Source organism: Poecilia reticulata, unplaced genomic scaffold (assembly GCF_000633615.1).
Source record: "Poecilia reticulata strain Guanapo unplaced genomic scaffold, Guppy_female_1.0+MT scaffold_131, whole genome shotgun sequence".
NCBI classification, from domain to species: Eukaryota; Metazoa; Chordata; class Actinopteri; order Cyprinodontiformes; family Poeciliidae; genus Poecilia; species Poecilia reticulata.
Window position 1 is genome coordinate 1,348,902 of NW_007615014.1, and position 23,088 is coordinate 1,371,989.

Below are 23,088 nucleotides of genomic sequence, written 5' to 3' on the forward strand. Positions count from 1 at the left end.
TAGAAGGGTCTTCTAAAATCCAATTTCAGAGGGAATTAATGAATAAACCTCTTACATTACTTTATCTCAGACTTTTGGTAAATGATGCTTCAGCATCAACATTTTGTACAGTAGCTTTACAACCTGTTCACTGACTGAAACAGTTGTAGAGACACCAGAACGCCTGATAAAATAAACATCCTAACAGCAACTTAGTAGCACTAGAGACCAAAAACATGATGAAGTGAACATTTAAATAATAAATTACCAGGTGCAGATTCTTATCTAAAAGAGATTACAAAGTATATTCTGCTTCATAGTAAATCCGAGTGAACTTGTTAGACAACTTTTCATTGTGAGACAATTTGGCCAAGAAAATCCAGCAGTTTGTGTGCCGTCCAAAGAACCGCTGCCATCACCGACCGCCAGCGCAGATCAGACAGTAGATTTTAAAGTGAGAAAAAATGAACAGCTTCTCGTTGGATTTTGCTTATTCGTAGCTCGACGGTGACCCGGTGTATTGACAGAGTCGGCTAATGAAGAGGCTTAGGCTGACACTTAGCTAACCTTTGGTTCCACAGGAAAGGAAGAATCCTCCATCCTTTTTAAGGCATTTGTGTGACAGCATTTGAAACAATGACAGAGCGACACACAAGATATGAATAATTTATAAGCGCCGTGAGAATACAGGTGTGCTCCCACTTCGGGAACGTGCTGTGGAACCAGAGGAGTTTCCTGGAGGAAGTTATTCTGCCTCCCGCGTCTCCGAAGGCAAAACTCAGCCATTTCTCACTGGTTACATTTCCTAAGCATTTTATTTTATTCATCTCAAACGTTTTCGAATTTTGCTTAATTTTAAACATGTCTTTTTTTCTTTTTTAAAAAAAATCTGTTTCATGTTATTCTACAAGTGTAATATATCCCATAGCCTTGCTTGCTACTAAAATGACTAAATGGGAAAAAGTTCAAGATAATCACCTGCTTAGTGTTCAGAAACAAAGGCAGAAATTTATTCTTAGATTCAACTCTTGGATAAATTATTCTCTGGAAATATATAAGAAAACTTGTGTCACAACAAGAACTTCACAAATGTGGTTTTTTTTCCTATGGAAATGTGGGAAGAAGCAGCGATTCAATTTATTTTTTAATATTTTCCAGCTAAAAGTGTTCTAAGCACCTGGCAGCTACAACCAATTACGCGGACTAACTCACAGTTAAACACAGCAAGCTGCATCACAGTTTGAAGAGACAATAATTGGACTCTCCTCTTTCACTCAACTTTTCTTACTGCTGCTTTCGGGGGATGAAAACAAAATACGGCATGCCGCCCACAAGTACGCCGCTCCGCATTGCTGACGCTCACAGGCCAGGACAGAGACCGTGAGGTAAAAAGCCAAGTTACTGCTGCCAGGGCAGATTTTGTAGCCAATCAGCATCAAGTTACAAAGGTCAAAGTCACCTGCCAAGCGTGACCCTGCCCTGAGTTTTCAACACTCAGCAAATTTAGTGCGGTACAGTCCTAATGAAAATCAATGCTGACAACCAGGTCAATGCTTTAAAAGTGCAGAGCTTGATGCCAGTATTTGCATTACTAAACCAGAGCAACTTTATTTGTTGTCTTCCTCGCCTCACTGAACGCTGCCATACATCACGATGCAGAGCGGCAAAATTAAAGAAAGACTTTGTTTTCCGCTGTCCTTGCAGGTGGAGAACGATAAACAGGATTACACCTGTGCAGGATTAAGCTGAGACTTTTGTTCTGGTTTTCTCGAGTCATGCATGAAAGAGCCAGCAGACTTCGAAGGGCGAGGTGCAGAGCTGAGTTCCTTCCTAACAGACGCATGACTTCCGATGAGAGCTGTGGAGTTTAGATCCTCGATGATCAGGACTCACGATTTGGTGGCGAGGCACGTCGTTGAATAATTAAAAAAGTAACTTTGTCATATTTATCTGACAAATAGGTACAAGTCTATATAAAAAAGTATTCAAGTCCTAACCCTAAAGCTAACCCTGAGCCTTGAACGTTTTGCCCTTTTATTGCTTTTTCAAATCAGTCATGAGCAACAAATTGGACAACGAAAAAAAAACTGTAAGGTCAAAGTGAAAACTGATTTCCACAAAATAATGATAATTAGATTTTTAAAAAAATAACTGTATAACGCATGTCCTGGTAAGATGACCATTCTGATCATGATGCAGGACGGCCAGCCACACTTTATTTTTTGACCTTGGTTCCCTCATGATGTTTTGGCATTCAACCTTCATTCTGAATGAAGGTTGAATTCAACCTTCATTCTGAATGAAGGTTGAAGGTTCACCATGACACGGTCACAATCAGTCCCCCCCCATATAAGGTTTATACAACCCAGTAAACAAAATTGCTGTTTGCCCATAAATGTTAAAGTTACTCATCTGACAGCACGGGTCACCTGACGACAGCAGAGTAATGCACAATGAGCTCTTGGACTTGATAAAGAGCTAAACGAGTACAGAGTCATTTATCTTTTAAACAAATCCACTCTCAGAGGTTATATACCACACTATGCATTAAAGTGAGTAAATATCAGGATATGCTGCGGCCGATGAATTAACCAAAAACCGTTTCGATAACACTCAGCTTGCCACTCAGATTTCCTCGCAGCTTCCAGCTTTGTCTAAGAGCTCAGATGTCTGGCTGTCAGGCCAGGCGCAGGATGACATAAACCACCATATCTTTCTTTTTTTGCTTATCCTGTCACAATGAGAACAAGAAACGTGCCTCTGCTGACAAGTGAGTTTCGGGCGTCCTTTGTGAAAGGAGATAATTTGCCACATCCCAGAACATCTCACGTCTCGACAGAGACCTTCTCGAGATATTTGATAGGTTTGCGAGGCTCACAAATGTGTGCCAGTCAACACAACTCAAAGGGAAATCGGTGATAGGTAGGAATATAAAACAGATGGTCCTCGTTCTGCAGCACACGGAGGCGATGCGCCGCGCGTCAGACGATGGATGCGCTCTGAAGTAAAAGGAAAACTGTTTCTATCAAACTGAGAACATGTTTGAAATGTTAAGATTTATTGCAGCACATTGCGTTGTCTCTGGAGCAACTAGCATTAGAGTGGCAGGGACTATAGTAAATGCAGTATGATGTTTATTTCAATGAGACGCCTCATCCGTCACTGCTTACAGGTCCTGTAGAATGTTAAGTGAAGTTTGGGATTCAGGCTCAAGCCTCCTTAAGGATGTTTCCTTAGCATTAATGAGAGAGAGAAAAGCAGTGGCTGCATGGGGGTGAAAACATCAGCCACCGAACGTAGCCACACTCAGCACATGTCGACAATGGCAGCACATTTGCTGAGAGGAAGGGGACCTTCCTAAAATAATAGCCCAAGACATTTTTTTTACCAAGGGCTGCACAGTGGCGCAATTGGTAGAGCTGTTGCCTTGCAGCAAGAAGGTTCTGGGTTCGATTCCCGGCCCCGGTCTTTCTGCATGGAGTTTGCATGTTCTCCCTGTGCATGCGTGGGTTTTCTCTGGGTACTCCGGTTTCCTCCCACAGTCCAAAAACATGACTGTTAGGTTAATTGGTCTGTCTAAATTACCCCTAGGTGTGAGTGTGTGTGTACATGGTTGTGTGTCTCTGTGTTGCCCTGCGGCAGACTGGCGACCTGTCCAGGGTGTACCCCGCCTCTCGCCCGGAACGTTAGCTGGAGATAGGCACCAGCAACCCACCCCACTGAGGGACAAGGGTGAAAGAAGATGGATGGATGGATTTTTTACCAAAAGTTTTTTTTTTGCCTAAATCATCTTTTGGCAAAATAGAGGTTAAATTAAATTTCTTTCAAATTTTTTTCAAAATAACTTTTAGCCAAAAAAATGACATAAGCCCTTATTTTTAGGAAGGCGATGATATAATAGTACCAACACATTTGACCAGATCTACTGCAGCTGTAGGGTTGTCACCCGTCCCGTATCTGGCTTATAAATGCCGTGTTCCGTATTTCTATAAATGTCCAATAGACACGCCTATCACATATATATCAACACTAAGTGTAATAATAATGACCAAAATAAAGCACAGGGAATATTAAAGTGAGCCAAATTGTCGTGGCAGGAGATAAAGGACCAATCCCAGCCCCTCAGAACGCTACGGTCCTACGCTGTTGCCTAGAGACGGACACTGCGCAGCCGCGGTGAGTTGCTATCAACCTGCATCTTTTAAATGTCCTCAACCGGATACTCCGAGGTCCTTAGAAGTAAGAACTCTGGCAGAAATACACAGACGTGAGTGGAAAGATGCACATTCCAGGCTGAACAATGTCTGCAATTTAAATAATTGCTAAACAGGCAATTATTTAAAAAATGTGTCCATCGTGTGCTGCTGTGTGATGTGATTGATATCAGACAATAGATCAGGAGAGAAACTGCAGACCCGTTCGCATCTCTTTATCCCTCAATCATCTCCTGAGGCTGATACGGTACAGAACTTTTTATTATTGATTCAGTTTCTTATTGCATTTTTAAACGACTATTATGGTTTGATTATTTGCTTAGATGTTGAGTTTGGATGATAATTTATTTAACAAATAATAGTATCTGCCCAAGTAATATGAATGGCAATTTAAAGAACAAATCATGCAAATAGACTAACAGTACATAACTAAATATTTCCTACTTTAAAACGGTTTGTTAGGATTTTCTGTATGTTTTATTTAGAAATATTGATGCATTTTATGAATAATTATTCAGCTGTCATTTAATGTGTTATGTAACTATTATTTTATTAACGTGGTTTACCAGTTTGGGTAACTTGACTTCCTATCAATGAAGAAAAAACATGCTAACCAAGATTACACCAGACACAGACCTGCAGCCCAGGGGCGGTTCTAGACGGGGGCCAGCAGGGGAACTGAAGAAATTATACTACATCAATGTATTTTTTTGATATTGAGTGGTAGATATTTTTAACCTTCACAATTTTACTTTAACAATTGCCAATAATAAAAAAAAATTGAATTCTACACTTTTAGCTTCTGTATGAAGACAGGATCACATTTTCCATTTGCATCGGCTAGATCAGGATCTGCAACCTGAATCTGGAGACACAAGTGGCTCTTTGGCTCAGAATATTAAATGATGAAATATATTGCTCTGTTTTTTTTTTTTTTTTGTTTCATTCTTTTTTTAAGTGCTCCCCACAAAAAATTACTGAATACACACATGGTACATTTGGTGTAGAACCAGCCTCCAAACCTAACTCTTTATTTGTATAAATATTTTGGTAATACTATTTTTTCCAGATTTTTCCAGATGGTAATAATACACATTTTGAATATTAAATCAGATGTTATGATCATTTACTCAGTACTTGAGTAGATTTTTACCAAATACATTTTACACCTACTTCATTAAAGCTTAAGTAAATCTACTCAAGTATAAACGTGTTGAAGGTATGTTACTCTGATTGGAGTACAATTTTTGTGGGCGTTCCTTATTTTGATTTCTGAAAGGTGGCAACCCTATGCAGCAGTCCAGCTTGAGCTGCCTTTCCAAAAGGTTTGCAGGACTTCCTCCAGTTCCTTGCTAGGCACCTTGCACAAAAATGCAGATTTTATCACACGAGACAAATCCAATTAAGGAAGAGATGCACTGCGACTGGCTGGCTTCCATTGGTTGTCACAGATCAGGCAACACGACATATAAGTGAATATAAAACCAAAAAAAAAAAACAGAACTTAACTCTCTTCAACTATGTCTATTTCGGGTTTGAGAAAACAGAAAAATACAAAACTACCGAATGTTGAAATTAAGTTCTTTTTGCACATACAGTGATATTCATAGTTTACATGTTGCAGTTTATGACTCTGAGCTTAGCTTGGTTAATTTTGTCACCGTATTTTTGCATGTTCGGTCAATTAGCTGTGTTTTTCTTTCCTCCATTACTTCCTGCTTTCCAACAGCTGTTAATTTCCTCACCTGTGTGGCATTAAGTAATCAAACTCTTCAGAGGTTTTTCTCCTCGGTTCATTTACTCCACGCTCGGATTCGTTGCTGCTGTCACCAGCCTGTTTTCTCGCGTCAACTTCAACTGTTCATTAAATCCTTATTTATCACCATTCTGCTCCGGGTTTTCTACAACAACATCGTTACATGACAGTGAAGTAAAAGGAAAGCCAAGTAAAGACATTCATTAGATGAAAAATGTTACGCCGTAAAATATATGTTATAAGGAAGAAAGAAGATCATGAAGCAACGTCTTCTTGAGATCTAAGCATATTAGCAGTGAGTTTTCAGAGTGGTCATCACTCCAAAACATCCTTTTCGGTAGATAATAATAAGAGAAGGCAAAAAGATCTCCTCGTTATATGGATGACAATGTGTTCAAATCCGTAGCATTTTAAATTCCCAGCAAAGCTTTCTAAATTGAAATAAATCCCTGAAAGAGATGAATCACTCAGTTTTTTTCAGGCCTATGAATCTATTTTGAATTCAAATATTTTGTTTGCAGCAGAAAATTATTTCCAGATAGTGAAGGCAGACTTGCAACCCCCTGAAAGAAAAAAGATATAAAGTTACTTACAACTTCTATACTTCATATGCACAGTGCCTGAAACAGTTTTATTCACATTTTGAAACAATCATGGGCAATAAAATTAGTAAAAACAAAACAAACAAACAAACAAAAAATCTTCACTGTCAACGTAAAAGTTGATTTCTACAAAATAATGCCAATTAAATAAAAATATTTTACATAAAATAGGTGACTTCATAAATATTCACTCCCAGAGGGTCTGTGTGGATCGGTCTCGGTCAGGCTGCTCACCTGGGCGCTGCAGTTTCACTAAATTCTTCCTGCTAAACTGCTCCAGCTCTGTCAGGCCGCGTGGGGATCAGCTGGGAAAAGCCCATTTTAAGCCATGCCACAAATTCCCCATTGGATTGAGGTATGGGCTTTGACTGGACCTATCCAGAACGTCCACCTTGTTATCTTCAATCCATCCCTATGTAGCTTTAGGTGGATGCTTCGGGTCGTTGTCTTGCTGGAAAATAAAAGTTCTCTGGCAGATGGAAGCTAACATTTCAAAATATTTTACTGCATTTGTTTCACCTACTTTTACAAGCCTTCCAGGGCGGATGTTCCATCAGACCCACAGTTTCCGAAACCACACAGAAATAAAACCTTGTAGGAGTGCACACGGCTCAGTGTAAGCTCATGGGGTCCAAAATCCCCCATCTGTTAAGGCAGTGGGAGTGGATGCTTTTTATAGGCATTGTATTTGCACCATAATAATGCAATGCTAATGCTAGTGTTAGTTACTGTGGACTTCTGTGAAATGTGCTTTGTGATTGTTTAATCTTTTGGTATAAATACTTTACTTTCTGCTATTTCATTTAATCAGCCTAAAAGTTTCACAACCATCATATTAAGGCTATATAGGACATATAATCACATTCATCAAAAAATTACAAAAACAACTTTCCTGATTTGCCATGTAACACATTCAGTAACTCTGGGTTACCTTACCAGTGTAATGTAATGTAACCGAGAAGATTTTTTGGAAAGTCAAAAAAACCTTCAAAAACTTTTGAAAACGTTTTTGAAAACTTTTTTTAAGTTTTCAAAAACTTAAAAAATATGTACAAATATTTCCAGGGTTTCCCCCAGTGTATTATTATTCTGGTGGGCCACCAGGCTTTACTTGTGCCCCCACCAGGCTTAGCATTGTTTATTTATTTTAGTTGTTTTTTTTAATCATTGCCTTTTTTTAAGACTTCATAATTGGTGTTTAGGTATTAATATTAACTCAAAAACATAGCGGCCAGCTTGATGAAAGCCCCAGCACCCCTAGCAACCGGGCTTAGGAAGTTTTATGGGGGAGACCCTGATTTCAGTTTATTTATTGCTTTCTGACTAAAAATAATCCTGTTGGTTTTGGATCTAATGGAGAACCCTCTCTTACTTCAAAATAAGAGTCTCGTAAAACAGGTTCGCAAGCTTTAAGCGCACCCGCCGCATATCTGGGAACAACAAAAAAGGCACACATTTCACTTACCAAATAAGGACATGGTGACAGACTATATTTTGATAAGAAATGATGCTTTGATATTGCTAGATTTTAAGCCATGAAATCTTGCTGCACTGCTGTGGTTGTGATGGAGTCAAATCATAACATTAAAACTCTCACCACCCCTTTTTGTTCAGTCGTCACGAGAAAATGCTAAGATTACCAATTCTGAAAATTAAAACAGTGAAGTAAAAACAATATTACGCCTCACCTTGCCTTTACGTCAATTCTATAAAGTGTCTTCAAACATTTAAGAGTAGGTAAAACGTGCTACATTCATAATCTCCTTGTGTGTATTTAACAGTCAGTGTGGTGTTGCAGTAAAATGAAAATTTAAATCAATCTTTGTCCAAAAAGTTGCACCATCTAAGACCAGCTATCTGCTTTCACTAACTACATCAAATGAGTTCTTGTTCTGTAATGCAGCAGATGATACTGGTACCAGTAGTACTATCTGCTGTTACCATAGAAAGTAACAAGCCTTTTGCCATTAACCACACCGTGTTACATTAACGTAATCATTTCTTTTTGTATCTGTCAAACTGCAAGGTCACCAGGAAATTCTGAGTCACATCAGAAAATGCATGAGAAAAAAAAAAACATGTAACATAAAGCAACCAATAACACAGAGGAGATGAGATGAGAAGGCACTGATGGTTCACATCATGGGGCTGTCATCGCAGAGTACAGAGCAATGCATTTTTTAAACTCAATTTTAATGGAAATCAGACCAACTGCTGACCTCACAATGTCTATAACACCAACTAATCAAGCTGGGAATAAAAGCCAGAAACACTGATCCAACAAACACTGTGACGGAAAGATAGAAGACATCAAAGATGCTGAAAAGAAAATAAAGAAATTGTTTTAGTGTGTCAACCAACAAATGACCTGGATTTTAGTATGTGAAACGTTAAAAATAGTCCTTCAAAGTTTGCGGCCGGAGTGCTGAGAATGATTCTTAAACATGGACTGGAAATGTTGTCGGTATGAAACCAACACAACCAGATGTTAAAATGAAAACAAGTATTAAAAAAAAAGTGCAGCTATGACTGTTCCTGGTATTTGCTCACTGATCTTTTCCCCAGATAGTATCCTCCTAAAATCATTCATAAAACAAAATGAGGACAGAATAACTGCTGGGTTCAATAATAACCCTGAAGCTTTCAGTAAAGAAAACACAGACCTTCTCTCATCTGGATAGGTTTTATAGCTGAATGTTGCTGAGATAACAGATATATATATTTTTTGGGCTGTGGGACACGGATCATAAATATTCATAAATAACGGTCTGCATTAGTACCTTTTGTACAAGTGTTTTCATTCCCTTGCTTCGCTAACCTATTACTCTTTCTGCTTCGAGATGAACGGTTTAAATCTTGTGACCCGTTTCATGTTTTCCCCTTTAACAACTGTGATATAAAAAGATGTGAAAACAGCGTTTAAAATATTTTTGCTTGAGCCTTCATGCCTCCAGCAGTTATTAATTGCTCCCATTAAGGAACAGAGGTAGCCTAGTTCTATGTGTGTGAGATAGAAGTTGCTGTAAAAAAAAAAAAAAAAAAAAAGTTTAACATTTTTGTTTAACCCTTGCTGTCTATAGGCAGTTACCAAGCAGGAAATGGGGAGAGAAAGACATGCGGCTGAGGTGGAACCCAACACGGCTCCAGTGCTCCAGTCTCTGTATGCAGGGCACCAGATCTACCACTGCAACCCGTGACGCCCTATGGTTCAGACGTTCCCTATCACCGCAATGCTAAACCCTAAAAGGTATTTGTGTCAGTTGAAGAAAAAAAAAAAAGCCTTACAGCTTTGTGTGGATTTCTTCTGTCTTTTTTCTTTGCAGAAAAATGTCAAATTTTCGAGCGAAAAGTTCAGAAAAAAAGACAAAATTCCGAGGAATCCCACCGACTGACCGCCGACGTTGCCAGATCTTTCGAAAGAAACAACCGGCTCTATGAAAACGAGCCCAACTGGCAACCCACCCCCCTTGCGTAAAACAGAGGGGGATTGTGAACAGTATAAATGTAAATATATCTGTTGATAAAAATAAAAAAAAAGTTATGAAATGAGATAGCCAGATATCAAGTTTATATATCCACTGTTATGGGACTAATTGGGAGATTGATGACAATGAAAATAGTTTGAGTGCAAAAGCACAACAATAATAATAATAATAATAATAATAATAATAATAATAATAATAAAAACGTTCTATATGGATGTTTGTGTGTTTTTGTATATTCTACTGCTGGCTGTAAAACTCTCAGATTTTTTTCCTCACTGACAGAAAAAGCCCCTCACCGTCTTACCATTTTAGTTTACACCTTGCTTTTGTTTATTTGTTCTCCCTGATTATTCTCTGAGTTTGTTTCTTCCCGTTTTATTTTTTCGTTTTGGGCTCATTTCCCCTTTTTTTATTTCTTTGCTTTATTTACCTTCGCTCTTCCTTCCCAACTGCTTCCAGTAGTCTCATCTCTCCCCTGCCTGCATTCCTTCTCAGCTGCATCCACTTTCCCTGATTAATCCCTCTGATTCCTCTTGTTTTTTTACCACCTCTACCCCAGTACACATGTAGCTCCTGTTTTTCATTCCTCATTACTATTTCTTCAGTTGCTCTTAACCCTGTTTTACTGATTCTTCAGTTTGCTCTTTCTGGTTCCCCATGTCAGGTTGTCAGTTCTTGCTCCACTGTTTATCTTTTTGGTAAACCTCTGCACTCCACCGCTCTGCCTTTTGTGTCTTTACTTGGTTCCCACCTCATTATTTTATGGAAATATCTCTTACTTGTTGTCGGAATTGGGTTTTTTTTTTCTCTCCACTACCTAAGAAGCCTGTATGTACATTTTGCAATCAAAAAAAGCATCCAAACTTTATGTTTCTGCTGCTTCAGGCAGTAATTATTTGAATTTCTCAGTGCATCTCTACCTTAAATGAGAACACGCCGTCTTTGATGTGCTGCTTTTCAAGGTCGTTGGCACCAGTCAACGAATCAGAAGAAATGTTTGGTTCTTTGTCTTGCGCTTAAGAACAATCTGACGAGCGATGAAGCTCCGGATCAAACAGTTTCCAATGGATTGAAACTGAACATTGTGACATCATTATTCCAGCAATCAAATTAATAAACAACGTCTAACAGAACATGTCGGTAAGTAAGTGGCCAAAGCACACGTGTGTCATCGAAATTCCTGTTGGGAAACCAACGTCCTAGAGTTTGTGAAGAGAGAGGCAAACATATTTCACCATATTTGACACAATGTCTGCGTATTAATGTGTGTATATTGAGTGCAGTGAGTTTACTTTACTCCATTTCCATTTCGACAAGGGCCGACTGTTTGAGCATGTCCATAGAAATCCTGCAACTGTGCGTACATCTGCAGATCAGCCTGTGCAAAGTTGACACTGTTGAAATTCTCATCCGTCCTGCTCAGACTAATATCAGTCCTTTTTTTATCATTTCACAAGCTTCACTCGCTTACATAGGGGAGCACCGAGAGCTGACATCTGACTAACATGCATGACGGAGGGAGAATACCAACCAGAGTCTGAAATAGAGACCCGTCTGGGCCGCGGCTGTCAATTCAGCTGGGTCGGGGGACGGCTAGATTAATCTGTGATACAGCTGTCCATCATCCCGTACAATCAGGTCTTATTTTTATCTTTCATCAATCTGAATTACTGCAGACAATGTCTGATAACGTGAAGTAAATCCCTTCCCCGAGGGAGGCTTGTAGCCTGCGCCACACTTTTCATTCCACAATTACCTCCAGAAGAACAAGAAAGAGTCACATGCACATAAGCAGTAGAAACCATATATTTACATACACTGTGTAAATGACGCTGTCTGGACATGAAGACAGCGTCATTTACGCTGCTAAAAGAGGGAACTTTTAACTGTCCTAAAAGTTCCCTCTTTTAGGTGGCCAGAGTTCACTTTAATCAAACTGAGACCTATGTTTTAAGACGGACCAGAGTTGTTTTTCCTGCATCAGAGTTTAATTCCGCATTCACACCTCCCAAAATGAACCAGACTTTGTAGACAAACAAACTAGAGTTGAGTTAAAGCAGCAAAGGTGTCGTTACTGCTTAGTACATGGAAATGTCCAGTCATTTTATTGTTAGGATAGATGATTGTTTTTGTTGCCCTGTGGATTTTTGTGTTCTGATGCGAGTTGTGTGTATAAAAAATTAAATGATCTTACACTGGCCTTTTCTCCAGGCTGGTACTGGAGAAAAGTGTCATTATTGAAAGTGAAACAAGTCCTGTACTCGCCTGGGCCACAAAGCCACTGGGAGAGTAAGAGGCCGTTACTCCGAAAGTGACCTAACAAGCCAAGCTGTTTCCAAATGTAATTTTGGAAGACGTGTCTTGTGATTCAAAAAGAGCCTGAGTTGAAAGTGTTTTGAAATTATGACCATATTTTATAAATTACTTTTGAATTTCACAAATGCTACTTATTTTTGGCAAAACTTAACAGTTAAACTGACTTTAAACAGGAAACGTTCAGACTGATTCAATGTCAGAGACAAAAAGGCTATGAGTCTTTTCCTAAAGTTTGTATACATGTCTGCTTTCAACTGTACCTACAGTAGCGTGAAAGGATAATTCTTCACAACATTGGTGTTGATAATCATGAACTATCCACAGTCAACAATAACATTTGCCAAGTACGCTTCCTGCACTTTGATGTCTCACCCAGCAAGTGGCAAGTGCCTCTTCGAAGGTGATAATTAATAAAACTCTCTTTCACCATATGTCATAAGGATAAGTAGTTAATTAAAAACGAACTGGGGAGGGAGAAGACCTCATGGGTGTTTTGAAGGTTGGGATCCGGAGAGGACATGTTAACTTGTTCAACATTAGCTGCATGAACTCTGTTGGAAATAAAAGATTTTTGGAAATAAAATACCACAGTCAGACAGGCTGCCTGTCTGACTGTGGCTAAACTAAACTAGATTTAGTTTATGGTGCCATAAACTAAACCATAAACGAAACATTTAGTTAAAAAGATTGCATTGATGAGCAAGGCGTTCAAATCGCTTAAAGCCAATTGCTTTAGCATGAGGTGCAGACGTTTTATTAATAGTTACAGGGAATGTGTGAATATTTGAACAAGTTGAGGCTCCTTTGTTCGCCATGAGCAGATAGAACCCGACGGTCCAGCATCTGTGGTAATAATTATAAACAGCATGTTTAGAATTTTAAAGGGATCCAAAGGGATTAAGGAGAAAAAGCTGGTAAACAGCAGTAGTAAGTAATAAAATTCAAATATTATAGTCATAGGAAAAATAGTATTGTAATAACAGTCCTGTGAAATAAACTGAAGCAAGAAAGAAATTTATCAGCAACAACCTTGGAGACGAAAAGTGTCAAATTTCTTATTTGTATTATTTTCCAAAAAAACCCAGTTGAGGACCATCATCCTATGGTTACGAACCTTTATCCAGACAATTAACCAATCTGCCCAGGGTGGAATAGCCCTGCAAATTACCAACAATGAGAAAGCAGTTGAAAAAAATTGTCCATAATGCTCATCACGCTGGGCAAAAAGCAACTCGCGCATCATGAACGCACCATGCTGCTCAGATGAGAAAACGAGGCCATCAAGAACATAACGCGACTTTACAACAAGATAGCAGAAAAAGAAAATAATCCAGCTGCTGCAATGCTCCAGTCGACGTCCAAACCCCAACTTGAATGTAATTTTATTTAGAGAGAGCGTAAATCTCAATAAAACTGCCATGGTCAAAATGCCTCCACTGTAATATATGAAACCTTTGCAAACAGCAAAGTAGAGTCAGCTACTAGGATGCAACTGCTACCAGCATGCAACTGCTTAGCCCCAAATGACACATGTTGGGGTCCTGTTCGCTGAAGCCCAGAGCAAGCCCAGCCAGCCTTCAGGTTGCTCAGTTGGGGAATTTGTGAAGCACCACAACTCCACACTTCTCTAGCCAGCTTCTCCTATATTAATCCCCATAATGCATGCAAAATAGCTGTAAAGCCGAACCCTGCTGGCTGTCGGGACAGCTGCCAAAAGCAGGCTGCAAAGAACGTACTGATTGACTTTCTGAGACAGTAGGTGGTGCTCCGTGCATTTATGGTAAGACTTTCCAGCCATGACGGATTTTGCTTGTTACAAATGACTTTTTCACGTCCACAAAACAGGTTACAGCATGTAAATGTATTTTTATGTGAAACGTTCAAAGACTTACAGCAAGTTCAACTTCAGGTTGGAATTGAGGAATAATGCAAATCGCCACATAAAAAGATCCTCTTCTCAGCCATAATGTTTTGAAGTTTATCAACGTGACGGTATATTAAACACCAGCAAACATTCAGCAACATCAACTGAAGGTTTGTTGAATTCTTAATCAAGACGTTCATGCAGCAGCTACAATGAGTGCTTTGCAAAAATACGAGGGAGAACGGGGAATATATTGTTATTCACAAACCGCAAAAAACGACACACACATCAGGGGACGGGAGGCAGACAGCTAATAACCCGTCGTAATAATAACCGTAGCTGCCGAGGTGTTAGCTCAAACAGAGACGTTAAACCCCACAGGACCATTTGCTTCAGCCTCCAGACTCTGGCAGACGTCTGACACCTCGGCACCGAGTTCATACCACAGACAAATCAATCTAGAAATGAAAGGCTAATTGCCAGGAAACTCACAGTTTTGACCCGTTAGGCCTGTTCCAGCCAGCCACCTACCTGCCCACACGCACCAGCTGAGGGACATGTCAGCCGAAACGGCATAATGTGAAGGAGGCGACAAGTGAGCAAAATCCAACCACTTGTATGGATAATTCAGGTTTGTCTTCTATTTGACACGGAAATATACACAGAGGACTACAGAGTTTTTTGCACTGCCAGATGAAATGAGGAGAGTCGTTATTGAAACGTCGCTTATCTGAGAAGCATCAGCAGCTGGAACTGAATCCAAATGACTTCAGCAAATATTTACATGCGCTAAATAATTCAACTCAGTCTATTAGTGTATTTACAACAGACTGCAACGATAAAACGTTTTTATATCATATGTTAATATGTCGATATTATGTCATCAGTCATCATCCTTCTATACGTTCCAGACTTTTTATTTTTACCATCAACCATAATTTTACACATTTAACATACTACTGATTAAAGAAAAAGAATAAACAGCTGGAAACCAAACAACAGAAGGACCTGCAGTTAAAACTGAAACAAATCTAAATAGATGAATGTTAGTTTCTTATAAACAAACATAAGAAGCCTTATAATTCATAAATGATGATAAATTATATGGCTTCTTCTGAATTCTAATATCTCACTCTGATCAGAAAGCTATGAGGGGGATTAAGGTCAAACCCATGTCAATAGTTCTTTGGTCTGCTTGTTTGGTCTGCATAAAAAGTGGACTTCGTTTAATTATTTTTTATTCTTTGGTTTGGTGTGGTTTGCTTTCACATTGTGCTTTTTTGTTTTGCAAAGGGACTGTAATTTGTAAACAAAGCCACAGGTGACCATCATTGCTGCCATTGGACAGAAATGACAGTGAGCGAGACAAAACACACACCTGAAAAGTAAAAAAAAAAAAAAAAACATGGAAAATGTTCATGCTGTACTTCTGTCGGGCACGTGTGTGGTTGTCATTAGAGCTGTAAAAAGATTTTAAATGTCAAGAGCAGCTCACTCAGTGCAGATTCCCCTGTGGGACATTCTTAATCCTGGAACAGCGTCAGTAACTGCTGCCGCGAGCTGAATGAGACGAGATGCTCTGCATCCTCTGACTCACAGCCTGCCTGCCTGCGGCGGCTTCACTGAACAGGAAAGGGCGGATCAGGTACGATTTCAGTCCAATCAATGCATGACATCGTAGTGTCAGTAACACTGAATGGCTCATTTTCACCATGATGCTCGGCAACGCATGAGGTTTAAAAAGACGTCCGTTTCCTGTAGTCGGTTCGGATCGAGGTCGCTCTGTATTCACACCAGAAGCGATCCGCACCAGAGTAGATTTGGAAGCGAACCGAGATCAGCTCAAGGCCTCGGTCTCGGTCCGGTTGTTAAAACACTCCGGGGTTCGCTTGAGTGTATTCACGCCTGCAGAGAAGGTCCAGATCGGCGAGGGAAACAAACCCAGGTCCGTTTGAAGCAGACGAAATGTGTTAGGTGTGAATACAGGAAAGCCAGGACCACCTTTGTGACCAGTCACCTTACCAAGCACTGGACAGAAAAAATGGAGAAGAAAATAGAATTCAGTGCTTAAGTCAAGGTCTGAGAGTTTTTAAAAGGAGATTCTTTTTACTTTAATGTCACGTTATAATGTAATTCCCTCATCTTGGAATGTTGTTTCAGCGCATTCAAGCATGTTTGAGAAATCCTCGATCTCTCATGGTTGCCATTCGGGCGTGCCATAATGGTTGCTCATGCAAAGCGCCGCCTACAACCAAACAGAACTAACCTGGGTCTCTATAGATGCAGTTTTGGAACTTGTCTCTGAATGGGTTGGGATGCTTTGAACCACAACAGAGCTCCGTGTTAGTCATATGGACGGGCATTCAACCTGAAATATTTTGACGGATGAAGTAGAGCAGCCCTCCATATTGTGTGGAGGAAAACATTATCTCACCACATTTTGACTCAGTGTTTTATATAAAATAAAACACTGAAAACACTGATTCATCACCAACTCCTTTTCTGGTCCAGGAAAAAATAAATATTTCTGATTATAGGAAGTCGAGTTACTGACAACAGCTCACAACAGGAGTGAATTCCCAGGATGGTCTAGTCGGGTAGAAGCTGGTAAAATCAATCAAATGTAAAACTAGGGAAACCATGAAGACTAGCTCCTGTGCTCAGTAAAAGCATGACGATGTGAGGTTACCCTATCGACCTTTTCTGTGAAACTCTAAGCTCCACATTTGCTGTCAGATAGAAACCTTTGAACTCCAAAAATGGATCTTTTCACAAAATGCAAAAAAACCCATCTTGTTTTTGAATGTAAAAGTCCTGCTACTTGGCCAAAGCTACATGTTTTTTTTTTGTTTGTTTTTTTTTTACAATGGAAAAATCCCAGAAAGATGGGGGGGGAGTACCAATAGATCCAATGGTTTTATCTGACAAAAAGATATATATATATATGGCCATGGAGTTTCTTTGCCATCATGACCAACCTTCCCTGTTATCATCCTGTAAAATCCAACATGCAGCAATTTAAAAAGCAGCGTTCACATTCGACATTTCACACAAATATAGTAATGATTATCTAAACTCATGGTTAATTAGAGATCATTATTTTGAAAGTTTACAATTTCCTAAAAATGAAGATAATAAAGCTATCGACCTAATGAACCTCTTTTGTCACTCTCCTCTAAAACATGAAAACTGTACACCCCTGCACTCTGGAAGCTACAGTAATTCTCAGAGCATTCTTCTGATTTCCTGTATTGTTACCTTCTTCGCCTCACACGCGTCCACACTTAGACTGTTTACAGACAGCGCAGACCACCCAGCCTCGTGCAACAAGGCAATTTCCAAACACTTGCTGAGTAGCTATCAAACATCGCCTTCATCAGGGATAGCTCTGCCTAAAGCGAGCCTTCCAGCTGTGGACTGACAATAGGAATCCACTCACTTGAACCAAACAAGAATACATGGACAACAATCAATAAAGCTTCTCTTCGCTCCAACTCACAAAGGCAGCATTTTATTACAGTGCACACTGAGCACGCCGATATTGTGCAGCATGTATTTGTGTGTTGGGGGGGGGGATATACTTCTGTTGTCCAGGAAAACATCACATATTTGTTTTTAACCGGTGCAAAGGGCTCTGTTAACAACAAAGGAAGCGACGTGTACCGTGTGCAGGAGCTGGTTGAACAAGATGGAAGCTTCATTAACACAAGAGCAAATTAATGAATCAGTCTGATAACGACAGGCCCATTCAATAAATCATAATATTACTGAAAATCCAATTTATTTCAAGAACTTTATCACTAAGTGAAACACATTATATATGTATTAATTACACACAGATGGGTGTTTGAAAGTCTTTGTTTCTGTTAATTATGACGATTTCCCACTTGGATCCATTAAAAAACTTGACATTTAAAATTAAAATATTACATCAAGCCAATCAACAAATAAAGATGTGGGCTTAATGAAAAGATATGTTTAAGAATATTTTCTTAAGGTCCTATTAATCTGACAAGCAGGCCTCGTCAGAATGCATATTCTAATTTATGGCTGCAGAAAACCATTCATCACTGTTTCTAACGGCTGGAGGGATTTCTGGCCCTACCCAGTCAGGACAAGACTTCAGAGTCTCACGCCACAGAAAGCTGCAGGTTCCTCCCTAGGAAGCTGATCCAACTTAGCAATAAATGTAGCCGTCCCCAGTATACTGTCCAGCCAACCCATAGTGCAACCCTGCTCCAGACTGACCACCATCTTACCATTTCAGACGAAGATACGAGCCATCAGTCCTTTCACTGCCCCACGCTACTCACTCCAATCACGATGGAGTGTCTGGAGAGGCTGGTTAAGGGTCACTTGATATTCAGGCTACCGGCAGCACTTGACTTTATGTTTGCGTACTGGTTTGGTACTATGTCACTGCAGAGAGAAAATCTGCAGCACTTTGTTAGACCCTAGCATGTCCAAGGCAGAGCTGTACTACAGATGGTCTTTGCTAAGCCAGGTCAGCGTTCTGAACCCGACTCCCTTTACACCGATGAATCACTGCAGCTCAAACCATTTCACCAGGTTGAATGGCTACACATCGAGATGAATGACAGTGTGAATGAGTCAGGTTGTCTCATGATAATAATAACAATAATAATAAGGTCATCAAAAGACAGAGGTTCCACACATGATAAATGAGTAATACAGATAATGCATAAATGATTTACTAACAGTTAGTTAACTGTAATGAGACGACAACTAAGCTGTATTTCTGCCATTTATTTTACCATCATACCATTTAAAATGTAGTCATTAGAACAGTATATTTATTGGAAAAAAACTTTTTTTTTTCTGAAGACATACATTGAACTTTTGTCTGTCTGTATCAAATAATACAGCAAATGCAGTATAATTTTATATGCAGTTGGTCAATATTCTTTTTCATGTTATTTCTGATCTCTATGTTTTTCACAAAGTATATAATGAAGATCTCAGAACAGCATTCACATTTTGTAGCCCTTACATCAGGAGCAGTTAATGGTTACTTTCATTAAGAGCAAAGCACAGACGATGCTGGTTAGTCAGAGCTTTCGCTGTAAAAAAAAAAAAAAAAAAAAAAGTTTTTCCATTTAAAACATGAAGACAAGACGGTCATGGAGTTTGTATTTGAATCTGTTTTTGGTTTCTTTTTTTTTGTAATTAGTGTTTCTAGCATTTTGAAAACCGCAGACATTCTGTTTTCCCTGGAGAATAAAGATCCTTGCATTAAATGAGATTAAAAAAAAAAAAAAAAAAAGGCTGTCTGCGATGGCAAATCCAGCTCATCTTAAAACAAAGTTTAAAAGCTCCAAGTTATGATGAGAGCACAGCACCGACCTTCCCCGGTCTTTACGAAACATCTAACGACTTGGATTTCACACCATCAGTGTGCATGTGCACGGGTGTGTGTGTATGGGTGCAAGGGGGCTGGGGGGCAGGGGGGTAGTGAAGTCATTAGTGAAAAATTATTTCTATCTATGCTGAAAACGGTGTAATGTTTAGATCGAGTTGCGGCTTGATAACTTCATTCTACTCAAATAATTGAATTAAATAACTTCTACCTTTTTGTTCAATAACATGTTTTTAATTTATGTCCTGTAAAGAGAAGCTTTAGTTTCTGTACCTCAGTGTTTAATATTCCAGTGTCTGTCTCTCTTTTGAGCTTTTTCTCCAGACTGGTGCAGATATGTTCCAACTGGAAACGGTGGTTAAACTCGGGCCAAACATTGTGCAGCATCCAAGACAATAAAAACTCCACTTAGTCTTTCTGTTATGTCCTTCAAGTCTCACTCTGTCACAGTCTAAGGACACCACAAGCACATTTTCACCAGCAGAAAGAAAGTTTCTGACTTCTATGTGCTTCCTCTGCTTTAAACTGATACATAAAGTTAAATAAGTTTGAGTTTGTCACTTAGAAACCAAGAAAATCAGTGCTAAACGGTGTTGTTACTGCCACCTGATTGGTGTGTCTGCTGATCAGAATGATACGCTTTTAACCATTCGGTCTCTGCTCGGGGTTAATCCAGAAGAAAATAATGGAATTCTATTTCCATCTCAAGCACAACAGCTACAGCAGGTATAGCACATTACAACTTGGATATTAACGAGGCAAAGTAGAGAGTCGAATCTATCCATAAAACAAATTACATAATAAGATACGTTAATAGCCATTTCTAGCTTTTTCACTGTATGCTGCAAATGTCAGCTTCCTCATTAAAAGACACAGCAGCCACTTTACTTTCTGCAAAAAACACTGAGAGAAAGTGGAGTGAAAGCGCCCTGACCATCAGCATCTGGGGGCCGGRGGGGGGGGGGGGCTGCTCAGATCTGACACCGACATGAATTAGGGTTGAGTCGGTTACAAACGGACAGCTTTAAACAGCTTAGACTGGAACTAAATCAGCCCTAACTGATCAGATCTGTTGCTAGAAAACAAACCTTCAGAGTTCACCGTCTTCAAACAGCCTATAAAGATGGCTGGTGTGAAGCTGACCTAAATCTGTGTTGAATCATTGCCATCCACCTCCTTCAACCACATAAAACCTTGATAAAAGAAAATTATATAACTGCCAACTATGATATGGATCTGGTCAGTAATTTTAATCTTTGTCATTCTGGTTCCTTTCTTACTCGTTGCTGCAACTGTGTGACAAAAATTGTGTCATTTTGTTCTCAGCCCTCATGTCATCCACCCCTTCTTGGTGCAACAGCCGCCGGCGAACTTTTTTGCTCCCCTCTGCAGGGGAAACTATTGGGTGGTTGGTCATAATTTGGTGGATGTGTTTATAGACCCAAGTACTTGACTTCCCAAAGCAACTTTTCCAGCCAGGAAGCGTCATGAATAGTTTTGAGGAGCAATCATCCGAAGCTACGAGGATGTGCGTACTGTTGGACCGACACGCCCAACTCCTCCTGCTGGGTTCTGGTCCAACGGGGTGGGCAAGTGTCCCAACGACGCCTTCTGTGCTTTTTTTCCCAATAACGTGGGAAATAAAATGGGATGCTGCAGCTCGTCAGTCGTTCCCACTCCTCTTGAACTTGTGAACTTGTAACAGTCGGTCCTCTCTGCCAGAGTTGTTGTGTTTATTACCCTGTTGTACTGCTGTACGTTGCACACGTACGACAAAACACAACAAATGGACACCGAAGTGAGAGGGGTGTCACAGGAGGCTTGGCTTGGTGTGTTCTGCAGACCTTGAAGAGTTTGAAAATAAACGCCCCATAACCCTGGACCTCACAACGACTGTTTGGCTTCGGTCTGACCATTCTGGGCCCTTTTACTGTATGCACATTCTAATCTGCAGTTTCTGTTCATTTCTGCACAGCTAAAATAAGCAGCATTGTTTGTCTGTTTGTTAGGCTGAATAAAAGTAAAGGTTCATTTGATTTGTAGCTATATTCTGTAATGACGATATAACCGCAAGAATATTCATCCCGATTCTTGCCACGGACTCGTTGTTATAAAACTTGTCAGCGGCAAATCTGTTGGCATGAAGTTTTCCTTTAAACCCACAAAATGCAACATGGCGATCTAAACCACGCTGCAGGAAAACGGCTGAGGTTAAATCCAAAGTGGTCCCATCTGCGGGAGCAAATTACCGATGTCTGTTGATCTTGATGTGTTTTGTCAGATACACGGCCACATGATGCTCTCATTGTAAACTGGAACACAAAGTTGCCGGCAACAGTTCATCATCTGGCAAATTCAGAAATTCAGACCTGCTGCGGCTTGGCCATGCTTCTGTTAAAACAGATTTCTGCCTGTGAGTTGCTTCGGGCTATTCCTCAAAGTGACTTATTTAAACTAAACTTGAACCTTTAAGTTTTCACTCATTTTTTTTTTTTTCCACTTAGTTTCTCATCCTCGCTTTTGTGTGAGCGAGGATGACCACAGTACCCACAACCAGGTTCTCTGGTCATGTGCCACAGTTAACATATGGCCAAAGAGCTTCCACTTTTTCATCGCTGCCAACTCTTTGAAGCTGCATCTGTGTCAGAGCTCTAAAGGGCAGCAACAGTGACTAAACCTACTAACATCAGGAGAGGACGCGAAACAGTCATTGTGCTGACGACTGAAATCTGACCTTTTAGATGTGATGTAACGACTTTTCAGAATCAAATTCTGCGTGAAGGGCTTAAATTAGAAACAAAAAGCTTAATCTACACGAGTGTTTATCATACTCTACTGCGATTTGAAATCAGATGGGAGGTCTGTGACATGTTTTACTGCTGAGGTTTTATTTAATGGCCACCAACCAATGCTTCAACAGAGCAGAGCTTTTCCTTTTGCCCCACTTCTGTTTGTATGAAAGCCGGCTGTTTATCGTGCGTTTGATGCTGACAAGTCAAAGCTACGAGGTTATAAGCCAAGGCTGTCTTGGTAAAAAATAAAATAAAAGGCTGTGAAGAAGTGTTTATGATGTAGAATGCATTCAAGGTGGTATTTCTTTTCTATTTAAAATGCTTGTTTACATGTCATTTTATCTGCAGTGTTTTCCCCATACCGCAGAACAAAAAGATATATCCTTGTCTGGCACACTGGAATACAGCGAATGCATTTCTTGCAAAGTCTGGCAAACGCATCGCCTTTCAGCCGGAGATTTCTGAGACGCAGAGTGACTTAGTAATTGTCTGAAATGTAACAACAAAGATCTCCTTTTAGAACGCCACGCAGTTCGTTTTAAAGTGTGACAACAGAGCGAGTCGACTTTTCACAGGATGCGGAGCCGGATCTATGCAATGCAGGGATGGACGGAAGTAAACTTTCTTTWCTTTTCTTTTCACATTTTGGCGTAACTTCTGCTACTTTCTTTATTTACCCAAATTTACTGTAATTTATGATAAA

The 23,088-nt window shown here is 39.8% G+C and overlaps 1 protein-coding gene and 1 long non-coding RNA gene across 2 annotated transcripts in view; one reads left to right on the forward strand and one right to left on the reverse strand.

Annotated features, from left to right (window-relative positions):
* opcml (opioid binding protein/cell adhesion molecule-like) overlaps nucleotides 1-23,088 on the reverse strand; it is a 151,720-nt gene that overhangs the window by 78,391 nt on the left and 50,241 nt on the right. The gene's annotated exons all lie outside the window — the stretch shown is intronic.
* On the forward strand, nucleotides 4,216-9,906 carry LOC103459915 (uncharacterized). The gene is made up of 3 exons (XR_532829.1): nucleotides 4,216-4,440; nucleotides 9,632-9,798; nucleotides 9,875-9,906. It is a non-coding gene; the product is annotated as an uncharacterized LOC103459915 (long non-coding RNA).